Source organism: Cryptomeria japonica, chromosome 7 (genome assembly GCF_030272615.1).
Source record: "Cryptomeria japonica chromosome 7, Sugi_1.0, whole genome shotgun sequence".
Lineage (NCBI taxonomy): Eukaryota > Viridiplantae > Streptophyta > Pinopsida > Cupressales > Cupressaceae > Cryptomeria > Cryptomeria japonica.
Window position 1 is genome coordinate 854,392,134 of NC_081411.1, and position 13,749 is coordinate 854,405,882.

Here is a 13,749-nt window from a genome sequence, read left to right on the forward strand (position 1 = left end):
CTGGCAATTCAGCAACATTGAATTGTAGAAAAGTTGAACAACTTTCACATTGTATTCTGGTTATTTGGCAGGGAACTTGGTACGGTGTGACTTTAGTGATGGTGGAATCCATTGAGTGTTTGCCACAATGTTGTTGTATGGTCTACGTTATCTTATTCTCATTTTGTGCGTCCCTGGTATTTCCCTTCATTGTACTTTGGGATATACCATTCGTTTAGAACATTTCAGATGTTTTGTATTTTTTCAAACATTTTTTTATATCAAATCTAGATCGCTTAGGTTTAAATCTTTTCAATTAAGAGTCAAAGATTGAGGTATCTGTTTCACCAAGGTCATTTGGGGCAAGTTCTGGACCACATGTTTAGACCTTACAGTCAACAAGATTACAATTTAAACATTTTAGATTTCTTATACTTTTTATAAAAAATTTAATATAAAATCTAAATTATGTTATGTTATCTTATTTGATGTTTTATTTTGAGATTTTTCCCATTTGCTCTCTTTATTCTTTGGAGTCTCCTACATTTCCACGCCTCTTCCCATCTCCTCTTTAATGAGCGGCCCAATTATTAATACTTTGTTTGATTTTATTATCTACATTGAATCAGATTTTACTTTGTTGAAAAAATAACATAAGAAATGGAAAGAGATGCCTTGAGCCCCCCCCCCCCTCTCTCTCTCTCTCTCTCTCTCTCACATTGAATCAGATTTTACTTTGTTGAAAAAATAACATAAGAAATGGAAAGAGATGCCTTGAGCCCCCCCCCCTCTCTCTCTCTCACACACACATTTATTCCAGTGAATTGTGAATATTAGTTTAGCACAAGAACACAAATTTTGCCTCTTGCCATGTTTATGCCAAAGAAAGATGTCTATTGATAGTGAGAAAGTCATTTTAACCTAGATAAATGCATGAAAAATCATAAAGGGACTTTAATAAACAGTTTTTTTCAAGTGTTGAGGTTTGAATAATTGAAAAAAATTATAGGCAAAATGTGACACAAAGGAGTGCAAATTAACTATTTGAAGAAATGTTTGATTTCAAAGGAACTAAAATTAGTTTACTTATATTATATTTGACATATCTTAATAAACTGTGGGAGACAAAATAATGCACGGTAGATTTTGGTGAAACAATGTTTCATTTATTAGGGTGAGGAGGAAAACTATGAACTAAAAGATTCTATTGGCATATTCTATATGGCCACATGTAGTTTCAAATTTGGATTTATATGATGCTAGGTATTAATTGTGTGACCAATCCATGCCTCTCTTTCTGAAATATATTTTTTGGTTATTGTAAGGGTTGATTTTTGTTATATCTCAAGCCATTGTTGGAGAATCTAGGACAATCTAGGCTCTAAATCTATTATTAATTTTGAACTAGAGTATGAAATTCCATGTAAATCTTTGAAAATATCAATATAGTGTATTCTATATGAGTTTAATTGTTGTAATTGATATTGTTTTTTTTCTTTAGTAAATCAATATAAGACATTTTTTTTTCTCTAACTCCTATTGAATGCTTAATTTTTTTTATAAATTACTAGGTGCACATTTGTTGTAATTTTATTAGAGATTTTCTAGTTACATTCAAGGAATGCAATAAATCCTTATTTTAGGAATTCATCTTGATGAAAACTATTTCTAACCTAATATCTGTGTTGTTTAAACTAAAAATGAATAATTACAAATGAGCTATAATATTGATAACAAGAAGACATCTAAGGCTCTAAGTTTTGCAAGATAAAGACAAGTCAATTAGGATCGTCTAAAACTATGACTTATTACATCATCATTTTCATTAGTTCTATTTTGATTAAATTATTTCTCTAGTATTAGGTATTAATCTCTTTTGACAAATATCTACAAAATGTATACATTATAATTTTGTGCTTTTCTTCATCGAGCTTAAAGATACAAAAGAAGAACCTAATTGCATATTTAATCTTCAATCCTTTTCCTACTTAAAATGAAGATATAAGTCAATTTTCATAATTATTTTGTTCACAAAGTTTTTAAAGGTGCGAAGGATAATATTTGTATTTGGTAAATAACAAAACCTTTTCTTATATACATATGCAAATTTGTTAATTATCTACATAGTTAAGGTCTTTAGCTATTTATTTATGTAAAACCAACACACTATAGGTTAGTCACAATAAATAGTAAATACCCTGTTATGCATTGTGCACTAATGGGACAATATTTTTGTCCTTGTAGCATTTTCTCTCAAAGATCCATATCATTCTTTAAAACTTGTATTGGGATCACCTTCTTGAGCCCCACAAAGTTTAAGCATAATAGATAGGGTCAAATCTTGTCCAGTTGTCCCCAATTTAATTATAGATTTGTTTTCTTGATTGGATTGACTTGATCCCCAAATCCAAGCATTGAGTCATCCCTTAAAATTAAGGCTTGTAGTCATTCCGCAATATAGAGTCTATCAAACAAAGTCCAATGAGATTTTTCACTTTTTATTCATTTTGTCTCAATTTTTTTGTGACAAATTTACACGTTTGAATCTTATCAGTACATCATTTTATGATTAATACAATGATACCGTCAAATATACTTTTAGCATTTTAATTTTTTACATTTAAAACAAATGATAATACTTTATTATTGTTTTTAATCACAAATAACAGATCTCAGCCAACAATATTTTATTGTAGGAAAAAATAGAATAGCTTTACCAATTTTTAAAAGTATAATAGCGACAAGAGTTTTATTTTTATTTTTTATTGGTTGTTCTAAAATGGAAAGGGCAAATAATATTGAAGAAAGACAAATAAAAATAATAATATTTGCGTTGTTGCACAAAGTCAGATGTCACTGTTTCATATGCCCTTTTGCAAGGCATCTATCAAAGGTTTTTTAATATTTTTAAAGAATTTAATATGCAAAGATATCACATTGTTGTGCGGTTGTGCTAAGGTAAAACAAAAGACAGCGCAATTATTTGTTATTTAATTGGACATTTGGAATCAAGTAAAACAAAATATTTGTTAACCTACATTCAAACTCTCCAAAAATATTTATTATATTAAAATAATCTATAAGGCAGGTAAAATAGAATCTTACCAACATTATTAGGTAAATCGGTTACATAAAAAAAGGAGGTTTATAATAATGAGCAGTAATACAACCAATATGTTCTAAAGTTTATGCATCAGTTATGGCATTTTGCAAGTACTTTTGATCTATTCCTTTCATTAAAATATCATAATGATATAGCTAGTTTAATTGTCTAACAAAAACATCAAAGACTTTTATCATATCGAATATTAGATAGTCCGTTAGACCAAAAATTGAAGTTTATACAGAAACACCAAAAAAACATTGGTAAGACAATTAACAACTATGTTTTCTTTTTCTATAATATGTTGAACTTCATAATTAAACTAGTTTAAATAAACTTGCCATCAAAAATATTTTTCTTCACTATTGTTTCTTCCATGATCCTTTATGTATGTATGTATGTATGCATGTGTATATATGTGCGCGCGTGTGCGCACACACACACACATAAGACACAAAATATGAATATTAATTTTATTGGTTATTTGATTATACTCTAACATGATCTTCATGGTAGCTCACCCACAAGTCAAAGTGGGGGAAAAGTATAATGGCAAAATTGTATACCTTAAGATTTGAACTATTTGTATTGGGATCACTTTGACTATGTTGCCCTTTTTGTAATGATAGTCATTAAAAATGGTATGATTTCTATTACAAATTGGTCCCTAAGTTGAACTTTACCTATTTCCATCTACATCACTCCCAAGGACTAATGTAACTGATTCTTAGTTTAACCCATTTTATACCCTACTTTAGATCTAAGGTTTGTGCAAGTGACCTAGGTTGGTCGTGTGATTTCCAAAAATGAGCCAAGAGCTTTTCAAAGTTTTAATTCAGATTTGGGCTCACTTCATTTGAACACTTACTATTCATAGCACATTTTAGAACAACTCTTACACACGTCAAGAAGCATCAAAGTATAATTATGTGATATCGATATGCTACAGAAATATTGCATGACAACTTGTTTTTTATTTATGCACAAACATTGTTTACTTAGTATCCTAAGAGTTTGACACAAGCTAGAAATTTTCATAGTCGATTACAAAATCCTTTATCCAGACAACCTTTTTTTATGTATACTATAGATGTCAAGGCAAATAGGATTTTAACAAAAACATTAGAAAAACTCAAATTTGTAGCTAAATTTTAGATCCATGCAATAGGTTAAATATGTATTTGTAAGATTTATTCCATATATGCATAGATAACTTCTATATTTCTAAAAATGAACTTAATAGTTAGACATAAAAATTACAATTTTGATATATTTTGCTAACAAACCTTAATTCCTTAGTATATGGATAGAGTAATTGATAACATATGGTAGTGACAGCCCACATCAATCTAAGAGTTAAATAATATTGTTTAGTATTTAATTTCTCAACATTTATTATAGATAATTGCATAACTAATAGAGTAATATCCAAATAGCAATTTTATGCCTCATCCCCATAAAAAAAAAATGTATTATATAAATATCCCACACTTGTACCAACCAAAATATATCTTCTTCCATTTAAATAAATAATCATCCAACTATACAATATTTTCAAAAAATTTCATTTCACTTAATATGAAATGAAACTTCAAATACATTGATAACAGTGCCCTCATTTTAAAGGCTAACACAATATATTATTCTACTTCTTTGCATATAGAGAACTATTTGGTGTCCTTGTATCAAATGTTTATAAATTATAATCCCTACAAGTAGTAGTGCCAAATTGGGCATTGTATGCTATTATAAATTAATATGTTGTAAGTAGCTTCCTTTTCAAAGAATCTTGAAATTGAACAATATCATGTTCTTAGAAATGATCTCAATAGTTAAATAAATAAATACAAATTTTGATATATTCAACTAAAAAAAGCCCTTATTCCCTAGTACATGGGCAAATTAATTGGTATCATATGATGGTGAAAGTCTACATTAATATAAGAGTTAAATGCTATTATTTATTATTATTTTTAAAAATTTATTCTTAATGATTACTTATCTTAATATTTAATTTCTTAGGATCTTTAAATTTATCGTTATTAATTCATTAATTTAGTCTAAAACATATTTATACATGCATCATATTATTTTTTACATTTATCAAGATAAAAATCTATCATAATCATTAATTCTAATGACTATAATCATTAAATATAACCTAAAAATTGAAATCTACTATCTTCAACAATCACATAATCAATAGAGATTTTATGCTTCATCCATATTAAAAATAATAATTAATTGTCCTACCTTTATTGACCAAATCAAGATTAAATAATATCATAATCACTAATTCTAATGACTATCATCATTGAACATAATCCAAGAAAAAAGAAATCCAATTACACTCTACCTAATTATCACAACCTTCAACAATCACATAACCAATAGTGATTTTATGCCTCATCGCTATCAAATAATAGTAAATAAATCTTCTCCTTTAACAGCCAAAATTTTTCTTCCATCATTGAATTAAAAAATTATATAACTATATAATATTTCTGAAACTCTTCATTTCCATTTAATATGAAATGAAACTTCACATACATAGTTAATAGTGCCCTCATTTTAAGAACTAAGACTTTACAAAATCACGATTTTATGACTCATTAGTATTTCATAATAGTAAATAAATTTCCTACCTTTACCAACCAAAATTTATCTTTTATATTTGTAAAAATGATCTCAATAGTTAGAATGGAATTACAATTTTGATATATTCAACTGAAAAGCCTTAATTCCCTAGTACATGGGCAAGACAATTAATAAAATATGATAGTGAAAGTCCACATCTTCCTTCACTGTCTTTTCCTTTGCACTGAGATGTTCTGGGTATTGCTTCAATTGCCATATTTTGTCGTGCAGTTTTTGAATGTAATTGCAGGATTCTTCAACCAGTCCATTTCATTCAACCTGCAAATGGGTTCAAGGCAGTTAGTGAGCTGCATCATGGAATGTGGTTCAAAATGTTGATATAAAAAAAATTCTTATAGTTTAAAAAAAACAGTATTAACATTCAAATTATAAATTGAAAAAATCTGTGATATCGTGATCAGAAATATTATGAAAAAAAACAATTACCCAATCAAATTTAAAAGCAAAAACAGATAAGAATCTGATCTGGTAAATAGTTTACCTTCCGTATAGCAGGTGGTATGAGGGATTCAAGTTTTGTATAGAGTTGTTTCAATTGATTCCTCCTCAATTCCCAGATTTCATTGAACGATTTAGTCCTTCGAAGACAACATCAGATAATGTAGAACCTCCATTATCTGAAGTGATATTGAGCAGAGGATTAGTTAGAAGAGCGCTGGTGGGTTCCATAATTGGATGCCCTATTTCCTTTGGAAGAGAGGCTACTCTTTAGTCTTTACAGAGCTCAGATCTGGACTGTGACGTCCAAAAAAAATTCGCGTCTATATAAGATGCACTGGATACACATAATCATTCTCCCTTTTTAAAGATGTGCCGTAAGAATCATTGTTGTTGTTGAAAAGAATGACACACTCCCGCATTCTGGCAATTCAGCAACATTGAATTGTAGAAAAGTTGATCAAGTTTCACATTGTATTCTGGTTATTTGGCAGGGAACTTGGTACGGTGTGACGTTACTGATGGTGGAATCCATTGAGTGTTTGTCACACTTGATTAGGGGAAAGGATTCAGTAGTTGTGCACCCTAACTTCGGGCTTCTCAAAATCGTACTTGGAAATTTCAAATCATTCCGATTTTTTTACAACAGCTTACTTGACAAGTCCCCAGCTTATAACTAAGGTTTCAGGGCCACATCATCAAATATGATGCTTCTTTTTGCAAGGTGTCCAAAACAACCCCCCAAAAAAGTGAGACCAATAGGCGTGCAAAAGAGACCCCAATAGTTGTGCAGCTGACATGGCATCACATGATTGGTTACTTTTTACAATATTAGTACATTTCTTAACAACTATTGGTACATTTCCTAACAACTGTTGGTACATTTCCTAACAACTGTTGGTACATTTCCTAACAAAAATTGATATTTTTTGTTTCAAACAATAGGTTTTATTTGTTTAATTTTTGGAACAAAAGGTATCAACAACCCTCACAACAATTGGTACATGCTCAACTACTGGGTCCTTTCCCCTATACTGTTCTGATTTCACAATGTTGTTGTATGGTCTACGCTATTTTATTCTCACTTTGTGCGTCCCAGGCATTTCCCTTCATTATTGTACTTTGGGATATTACCATTTGTGAACATTTCAGATGTGTTTGTACTTCTTTTTAACTTTTTTTTATATTTAATCTAAATCGTCCAGGTTAAAACCTTTTCAATTAAGAGTCAAAGATTGAGGTATCTGTTTCACCAAAGTCATTTGGGGCACATTCTCCACCACATGTTTAGGCCTTACAATCAACAAGATTAAAATTTAAACATTTTAGATTTCTTGTACTTTTTATAAATTTTTTGATATAAAATCTAAATTGTTATGTTATTTGATGTAGGTTAAAATCTTTTCAATTGAGAGTTATCCATTTCACCAGAGTCACTTGGGACATGATTTCGACCTCATCCTTAGATTCTTGTACCTTTTTCAAAATATTAGGTAGATGGGGATTGTTGGTTTCTTCTTCATGGTTTATTTGTGTTTATCCGATTTGTTGGTTATCTGTGGGTCCCATGGGTTGTTTGGCCTAGTGGAAATCATTAATTTTTTTCTTTCATTCATTCAATCTTTTTGTTGTTTGATATGAGAGTACGAATTAGAGATTAAAATATTTTCGATTGAGAGGTATTTGTTTCACCAAAGTCACGACATGATCTCAACTTCATCCTTAGGTATTGTACTCAACAAAACTTGATCTCTTGTGGGATCATTCAAAACCTTTCAACTTCAATTGCAGAGCAAGAGCTTATTGATTGTTCTTATTTTTCTCTTTGGATGGTGTAGGGTTTTTATAATGGTTACAACTTTGTCTCTAATAACCACTAGTGTATTAGATGGCGAAGATGGCTTCCAAACATGCAAAAAAAATTGTCTTGAAGAATTACAATGAGATTTATCTTCAGAACTAGATATTATTTTGTCTAGTGATATAGTAGATCATGTTTGTAATTTATATGAGACATATAGTCTTATTGTTTATTATATAGGCCATATCCCTTCTAGATAATATTTGCACTCTTGGATTAAAAATCGATTTGAGCCCTAATATAAAATTGCCTAGGGTTAGGAATTTGTCTATAAAGGCTGTTTCTTTTTTACTTTGTTCGTCCCATGATAGATAAACATGATGCTCAATTAACTAAATTAGTTCATATGAACCACCTTACTAGTGTTTTTTTGTGGGACTTGAAACTTCAATTTTTAAGAACAAGCATCCTTTCAAAGTCCTTATGCAAGTTGAGCTTACTAGAATTCCCATCCTTATGTGGGTTTTCTTAAAACAAATTATACATCCATTAGACCATTTTATTTGTCACAAGCTAGATAAATTATAATTTAATGCTTAGCCTTGGAACGAAGAACTTTATGTGGAGATGCATTTCACCATGATCTTATAGAATCCATATATATTGAGAGGGGTGTCTTGCATTTTTTTACTTTTTTTTTGGCAAAAATTTGTGATAATCAATCTTTGCCAACACTTGTTTTTGGCTCCAAGCCTCAAACCATGAAATTAAGGACTACCCACTTATGCCTAAGCCAATCTCTCAACCAACAACTAAGTCCTATATGCCACCAACATAAGATGCCAATTGGTTGATTCTGGGTGGAAAAGGCCTCATAGTTCCCAAGCAATTCAATTTGAATGAACCTCCATCAATGCTTATGTATATCCATAAACTTGAGATCACCAACTCCTCAACATGTGATGGTTTTGGCTTCTTATCCACCCGCTAGGACATGTATTCAATTAGTTGTAAATATATCTAGCCACAATGCTTGATGATGCACATTGATGCTTCTCAAATGAGTTTAGATGCTCTTGCAACCAAAGTGAGAATGAGCCATCGAGGGGAGATTATAACAATAAACACTACTCTATTTCATTCATAGATTATATCCACCTATGTCTACAACCTTTTCGAGGTAATCAATTTGAAGCTTTAGCAAACATTGATGATGTTAATTCAAAGCATTTGTTCAAGGATATCTCTCTATGATGCCATTGCCTTGAATATTAAATGCCTTATAAAAGCAGCTTCACATAAAAAAATTTGTATGGGCAACCTACAAATGGTTGGGGTCCATTTGATATTTATTTGTTTATAAGAAATTAAAGTTACAAGTTTGAGAAATATTTTGACGAGGAGTTTTGAGGACCTTAGTTTGTGAGATGAATAGTCATTCTCCTTTACCAACTTGAGGGATGCTTCTCTTGTTCGAATTATCTCTAATTAAAGCTCGTCACCATGCTTGGGGTCTTTGTCCAGGATTCTCCTTTGAATTGTCGATTTTACATGGTGGGCTTAAATTTTTCATGTTGTTTTATTATATTTCAATTATGTCCCTTTAAATTTATTGATCCATTGTTATTTTTATTTCAAAAAATTTAATTGGTATTTATTACCACTGTTATGTTCTATATATATTTTGGGTAGGTTGTTCTATGTGCAGGCACGATTGGTCACATACCTCTTGGGTGTTTGCATAGATTGGGTAGGTAATATTATAGAGAAGATGGGGAAACCAACTGAAGGGGCAAAAAAAAATTATGATTACATTCTGAATGTTGAGGATTTACAAACAATGCTAGAGAACCAAATTTAAGGCTAGTATCAAAGGAGATGGTGGAGGTGGAAACCAACTTAAAGAGAACAATTTTCAATTTGACAAGATGGTAAGGGCCACTCTTTGCTAAGGATTCTAAAAATTGATCCTAATGAAGAAATAGTGGAATATATTAAATAATAATAAAATGCATTAAAGAAGGTTTTTTTTATTGCATGTATGAGTAAAGAGACACTCGCATCAAGGATTTTTTTATGCTTGGTTGTCAAATGTATGAGGAAAATAACTAGGTATTTATATCTCATTGTTTGTGATACTTTTCAAAAATTATAATACACAAAAAAAGGTTTAAAGTATTTAACAATTTTGGAATATTGGGAAATTAAATTTTAAACTATTCTTTGGTCTTCCAAATCTTCTCAGAAGGGGATAATAGCTTACCAATACTTAGGTGGATTATTATCAAGAATTTTCCACCTGAAATGTGAACATTGTTGGGAAAGTTATGTAGGTGGAGGAATTAGGGCTACTTTGCATTATATGAATGCCAAGATCATCATGTGGATGCACCCTATTTCAATTGCAAACAATGATTGGGATACTAAAGATAAAACTGAAAAGTTAAAATAAAAGTTCGCACTCAAGATATAGAGCAAATGCAAGCAAATAAGATAATGCAAAATCATCAAACCTCCATCAGCAATGTGAGATGTGCTCCAAGATGCAAAAGAATGGTGATACGTGGATGCTCTTGCTTGAAAGTCACTTGTTTCATTGGTAGCATAAGAGTAGTCTATGAATGATTACATATGAAGCGAGGAGGAAAAGCCTCTCTTAAATGAAATTTCCAAGTGGAAGATGGAGGACTAGGATTAGAAGATACATCAAAGGAAAATATTGATATCATTTGAGCAAGTTGTCCAAGTGGGTGCAATATATTTTGATCAACCAAAAAGATTTCAAGAAGATGTGAGATGGAATGAAATGAGAGAAAGTTTTCTTATATGTAAATTTATAAGCGTGATTGAATTTGTAATCACCCATATAAGTAGTGTGAACTCTATTAAATTTGTAATCACTCATGATTAAATTTGATAAGAAGAGCTTAAAGCTGACATTTTGGCCATTAATGAAGTGACAAGGACACATTCTCACTAGTAACAAAATGATGTATTCAGCGTGAGACAACGAGATAGTCCTGGTAGGAGTGGAAAATAGACATCAAAGTAACCAGACTACGCAAGATCTTGCAACTTAAGCCCCCAGCGAGGATCGAACTCGCGACCTTTCGCTTACGAAGCGAACGCACTGCCACTATGCTATGGAGGCACCCACGATGAGTGACGTTCTTAAGGTTTTTACTGATTATCACTACTCGCTGCAAACAAGTATAAAATGAAATGGGGTTCTTAAATGTTATGCCACATCTAAATGTGTACGATGCATCCACGACGACAAAAAGCTTCCGGGCTCGAGACCACCGACTAAAACAAACACCGGTATTCCAAAGAATATAAGCGAAAAATGCGCCCACCGTGGGGCTCGAACCCACGACCACAAGGTTAAGAGCCTTGCGCTCTACCAACTGAGCTAGACGGGCAGTTGATATTATTGTCGAAATTTGTATTTTCATATTTTTGAATTGGATTGGGAATTTTGTGCAGATGTTGTAATTAACTTTTCAGTAGTAGACAAGTTGAGGGCGTTTGGTCTAGTGGTATGATTCTCGCTTTGGGTGCGAGAGGTCGCGAGTTCGATTCTCGCAACGCCCCATTTTATTTATCCTCGTCCCCTATTTTGCCTTCATTTGAAGCATGGACAAAAGATTTTCCAAATTAACCATTCTAATAGTCTTGGTTTGGACATTATCTTGATAGAAAACAAAACTTTGAATCATGACAATAACTAGGTTTTACCAACAAGATTAGAGAGTGATACGGAGAGAGAGTGAGAAATAGGGATAAAAAGAGGGAGAGATAGAGAAATAAAAATAAGATAAATTTATAGAAAGGGAGAGATGGAAGGAGAGAGGAAGAAGGAGAGGGAGAAATGGAGATAGAAAGAGGGAGGGTGAGAGAGGTAAATTTATAGAAAGGGAGAGATGGAAGGAGAGAGGGAGAGGGAGAGGGAGAAATGGAGACAGAAAGAGGGAGACAATGAGATGGGGAGATAGAGGGAGGGAGAAGAAAGGAGAGAAATAGAGAGGAGAGAGAAGTAGAGAGATATAAAAGGAGGGAGTTATAACAAGAGACAGAGATGTGGGGATGAAGAGGGGGAGAGATAGGGAAAGAAAGGAGAGATAGATAAATAAATGTAACTTGGAAAAGATTGAGGGTGAGAGAGAGCGGGACATCAATATACAGAAAGGTAGAGATGGAAGTAGAGAGGAAGAGGGAGAGAGAGAAATGTAGATAGAAAGAGGGAGACAATGTGAGGGGGGAGATGGAGGCATAGAAAGATAAAGATACTAAAAGTGATATATATAGAGAGAGGTATAAGGATATAGAGAGTAGGAGAGATGGAGCTAGAGAGAGAGAGAGAGAGATGGGAAGATATAGTTAGAGGGAGCAAGAGAGAGATAAATGAGGTAACAAAAAGAAGGGAGTGGGGAGAGATAGAGATGGAGATTGGGGGATGAAACAAGGAGTGTGTGTGAAAATGTGAGTCATGTTGAGATAAAGGTGGGAAGGAGTAACAAGGAGTGTGTGAACGAGAAAGAGAGAGATAGACAAATGAATGAGTCGCAGTTACAATCACAAAGTTAAGCCTCGCACATTTGAGGTAGGTGACTTAGTACTCAGAGAGAACCCCAAGAATCAGCAAGACAGAGATAAAAAGGGCAAGTTCGAACCAAACTGGCTTGGTCCTTACATCATCACAGTGGTATATGGATCTGGGGCATATCAGCTCTCAACTACAGAAGGGGAATCTTTGGAGGATCCTATCAACAGCATGCACCTTCGCCGGTTCTACACATAGCTCATCAGAGTATCCTAATTCAAAAAATACAAAAAAAATTATAAAACAAAAAAATCGTTACTTGGTGAAAACCTGGCAAACAAGCGCCTTGTGACAACAAAAAAATTGAAAAATCAAAAAAAGTAAAGAGAAATAATTTCGTCCAACGGTGAAAACCACTTCGGTGGTGCCCTGGGCAAGTACCATGGTGAAAACTGGGTTCCCAGCGCCATGCGTAGAGACTTTGCTCCTCCCTCCTTCAGGATTCTTTGCACACACTCACAACCTATTCATCCACAATAAACTTACCCATTCCCATCATGGCTTGTTATTGATCTACCTAAGATTGGTTAGCCATCCATAACCCTCCCTTTTCACTCCCTTTCCATCCATAACCCTCCCTTTTCACTCCCTTTCCATCCATAATAAATCAGATCCTATCTGTGGCTAAGGCAAATCCTACGTCTAGTAATGGGTGTGGAACTGAGAACATCACATGTTTCGAGGAGTACGGTTTCTTCCAGCTTTCTTCAGTCTATTCGCGCGCAATCCGCAATAAAGCAACATTTGCATCACAGATCCGCAATAAAGTTTCATCTTCTCCGCAATAAAGTATCAGTTTCATGGATTTAGTCAGTTTTAGATGAGACACAGCAGCAACAATGAGCTCCAACAAAATCAAATCTTTCAACAGACTCAGACAACATATGGTTCAGTGCTATCGATCCTTTTTGTGAAAGTAAACATTGTGACCACAATCAAATAAGACTTATACAAGTGACAAGAGACACTAAACTTGAGGACTACAGTGGATGTTGGTGTCGAGTCTTGGTTTTCTTTTGATTTCATCTTTTTTTTTTGGTGACATGTCTTTTAGCTTTTCCAGGATGTCTTTGACTAGAGATTCTATCTCTAGGATGTCTTTGACTAGAAAGGCGAGGATGGGGTATCGTCACCTATTTGTATTTGTTGTCTGTGGATTGTCTCTTA

General features: G+C 32.7%; 3 non-coding genes across 3 annotated transcripts; 1 reads left to right on the top strand and 2 right to left on the bottom strand.

Moving 5' to 3' along the window:
* Window positions 1-11,058: 11,058 nt before the first annotated feature.
* On the bottom strand, window positions 11,059-11,130 carry TRNAT-CGU (transfer RNA threonine (anticodon CGU)). Its single transcript has one exon. It is a non-coding gene; the product is annotated as a tRNA-Thr (tRNA).
* Window positions 11,131-11,328: 198 nt separating this feature from the next.
* On the bottom strand, window positions 11,329-11,401 carry TRNAK-CUU (transfer RNA lysine (anticodon CUU)). The gene has a single exon. It is a non-coding gene; the product is annotated as a tRNA-Lys (tRNA).
* Window positions 11,402-11,501: 100 nt separating this feature from the next.
* On the top strand, window positions 11,502-11,573 carry TRNAP-UGG (transfer RNA proline (anticodon UGG)). Its single transcript has one exon. It is a non-coding gene; the product is annotated as a tRNA-Pro (tRNA).
* Window positions 11,574-13,749: the final 2,176 nt, after the last annotated feature.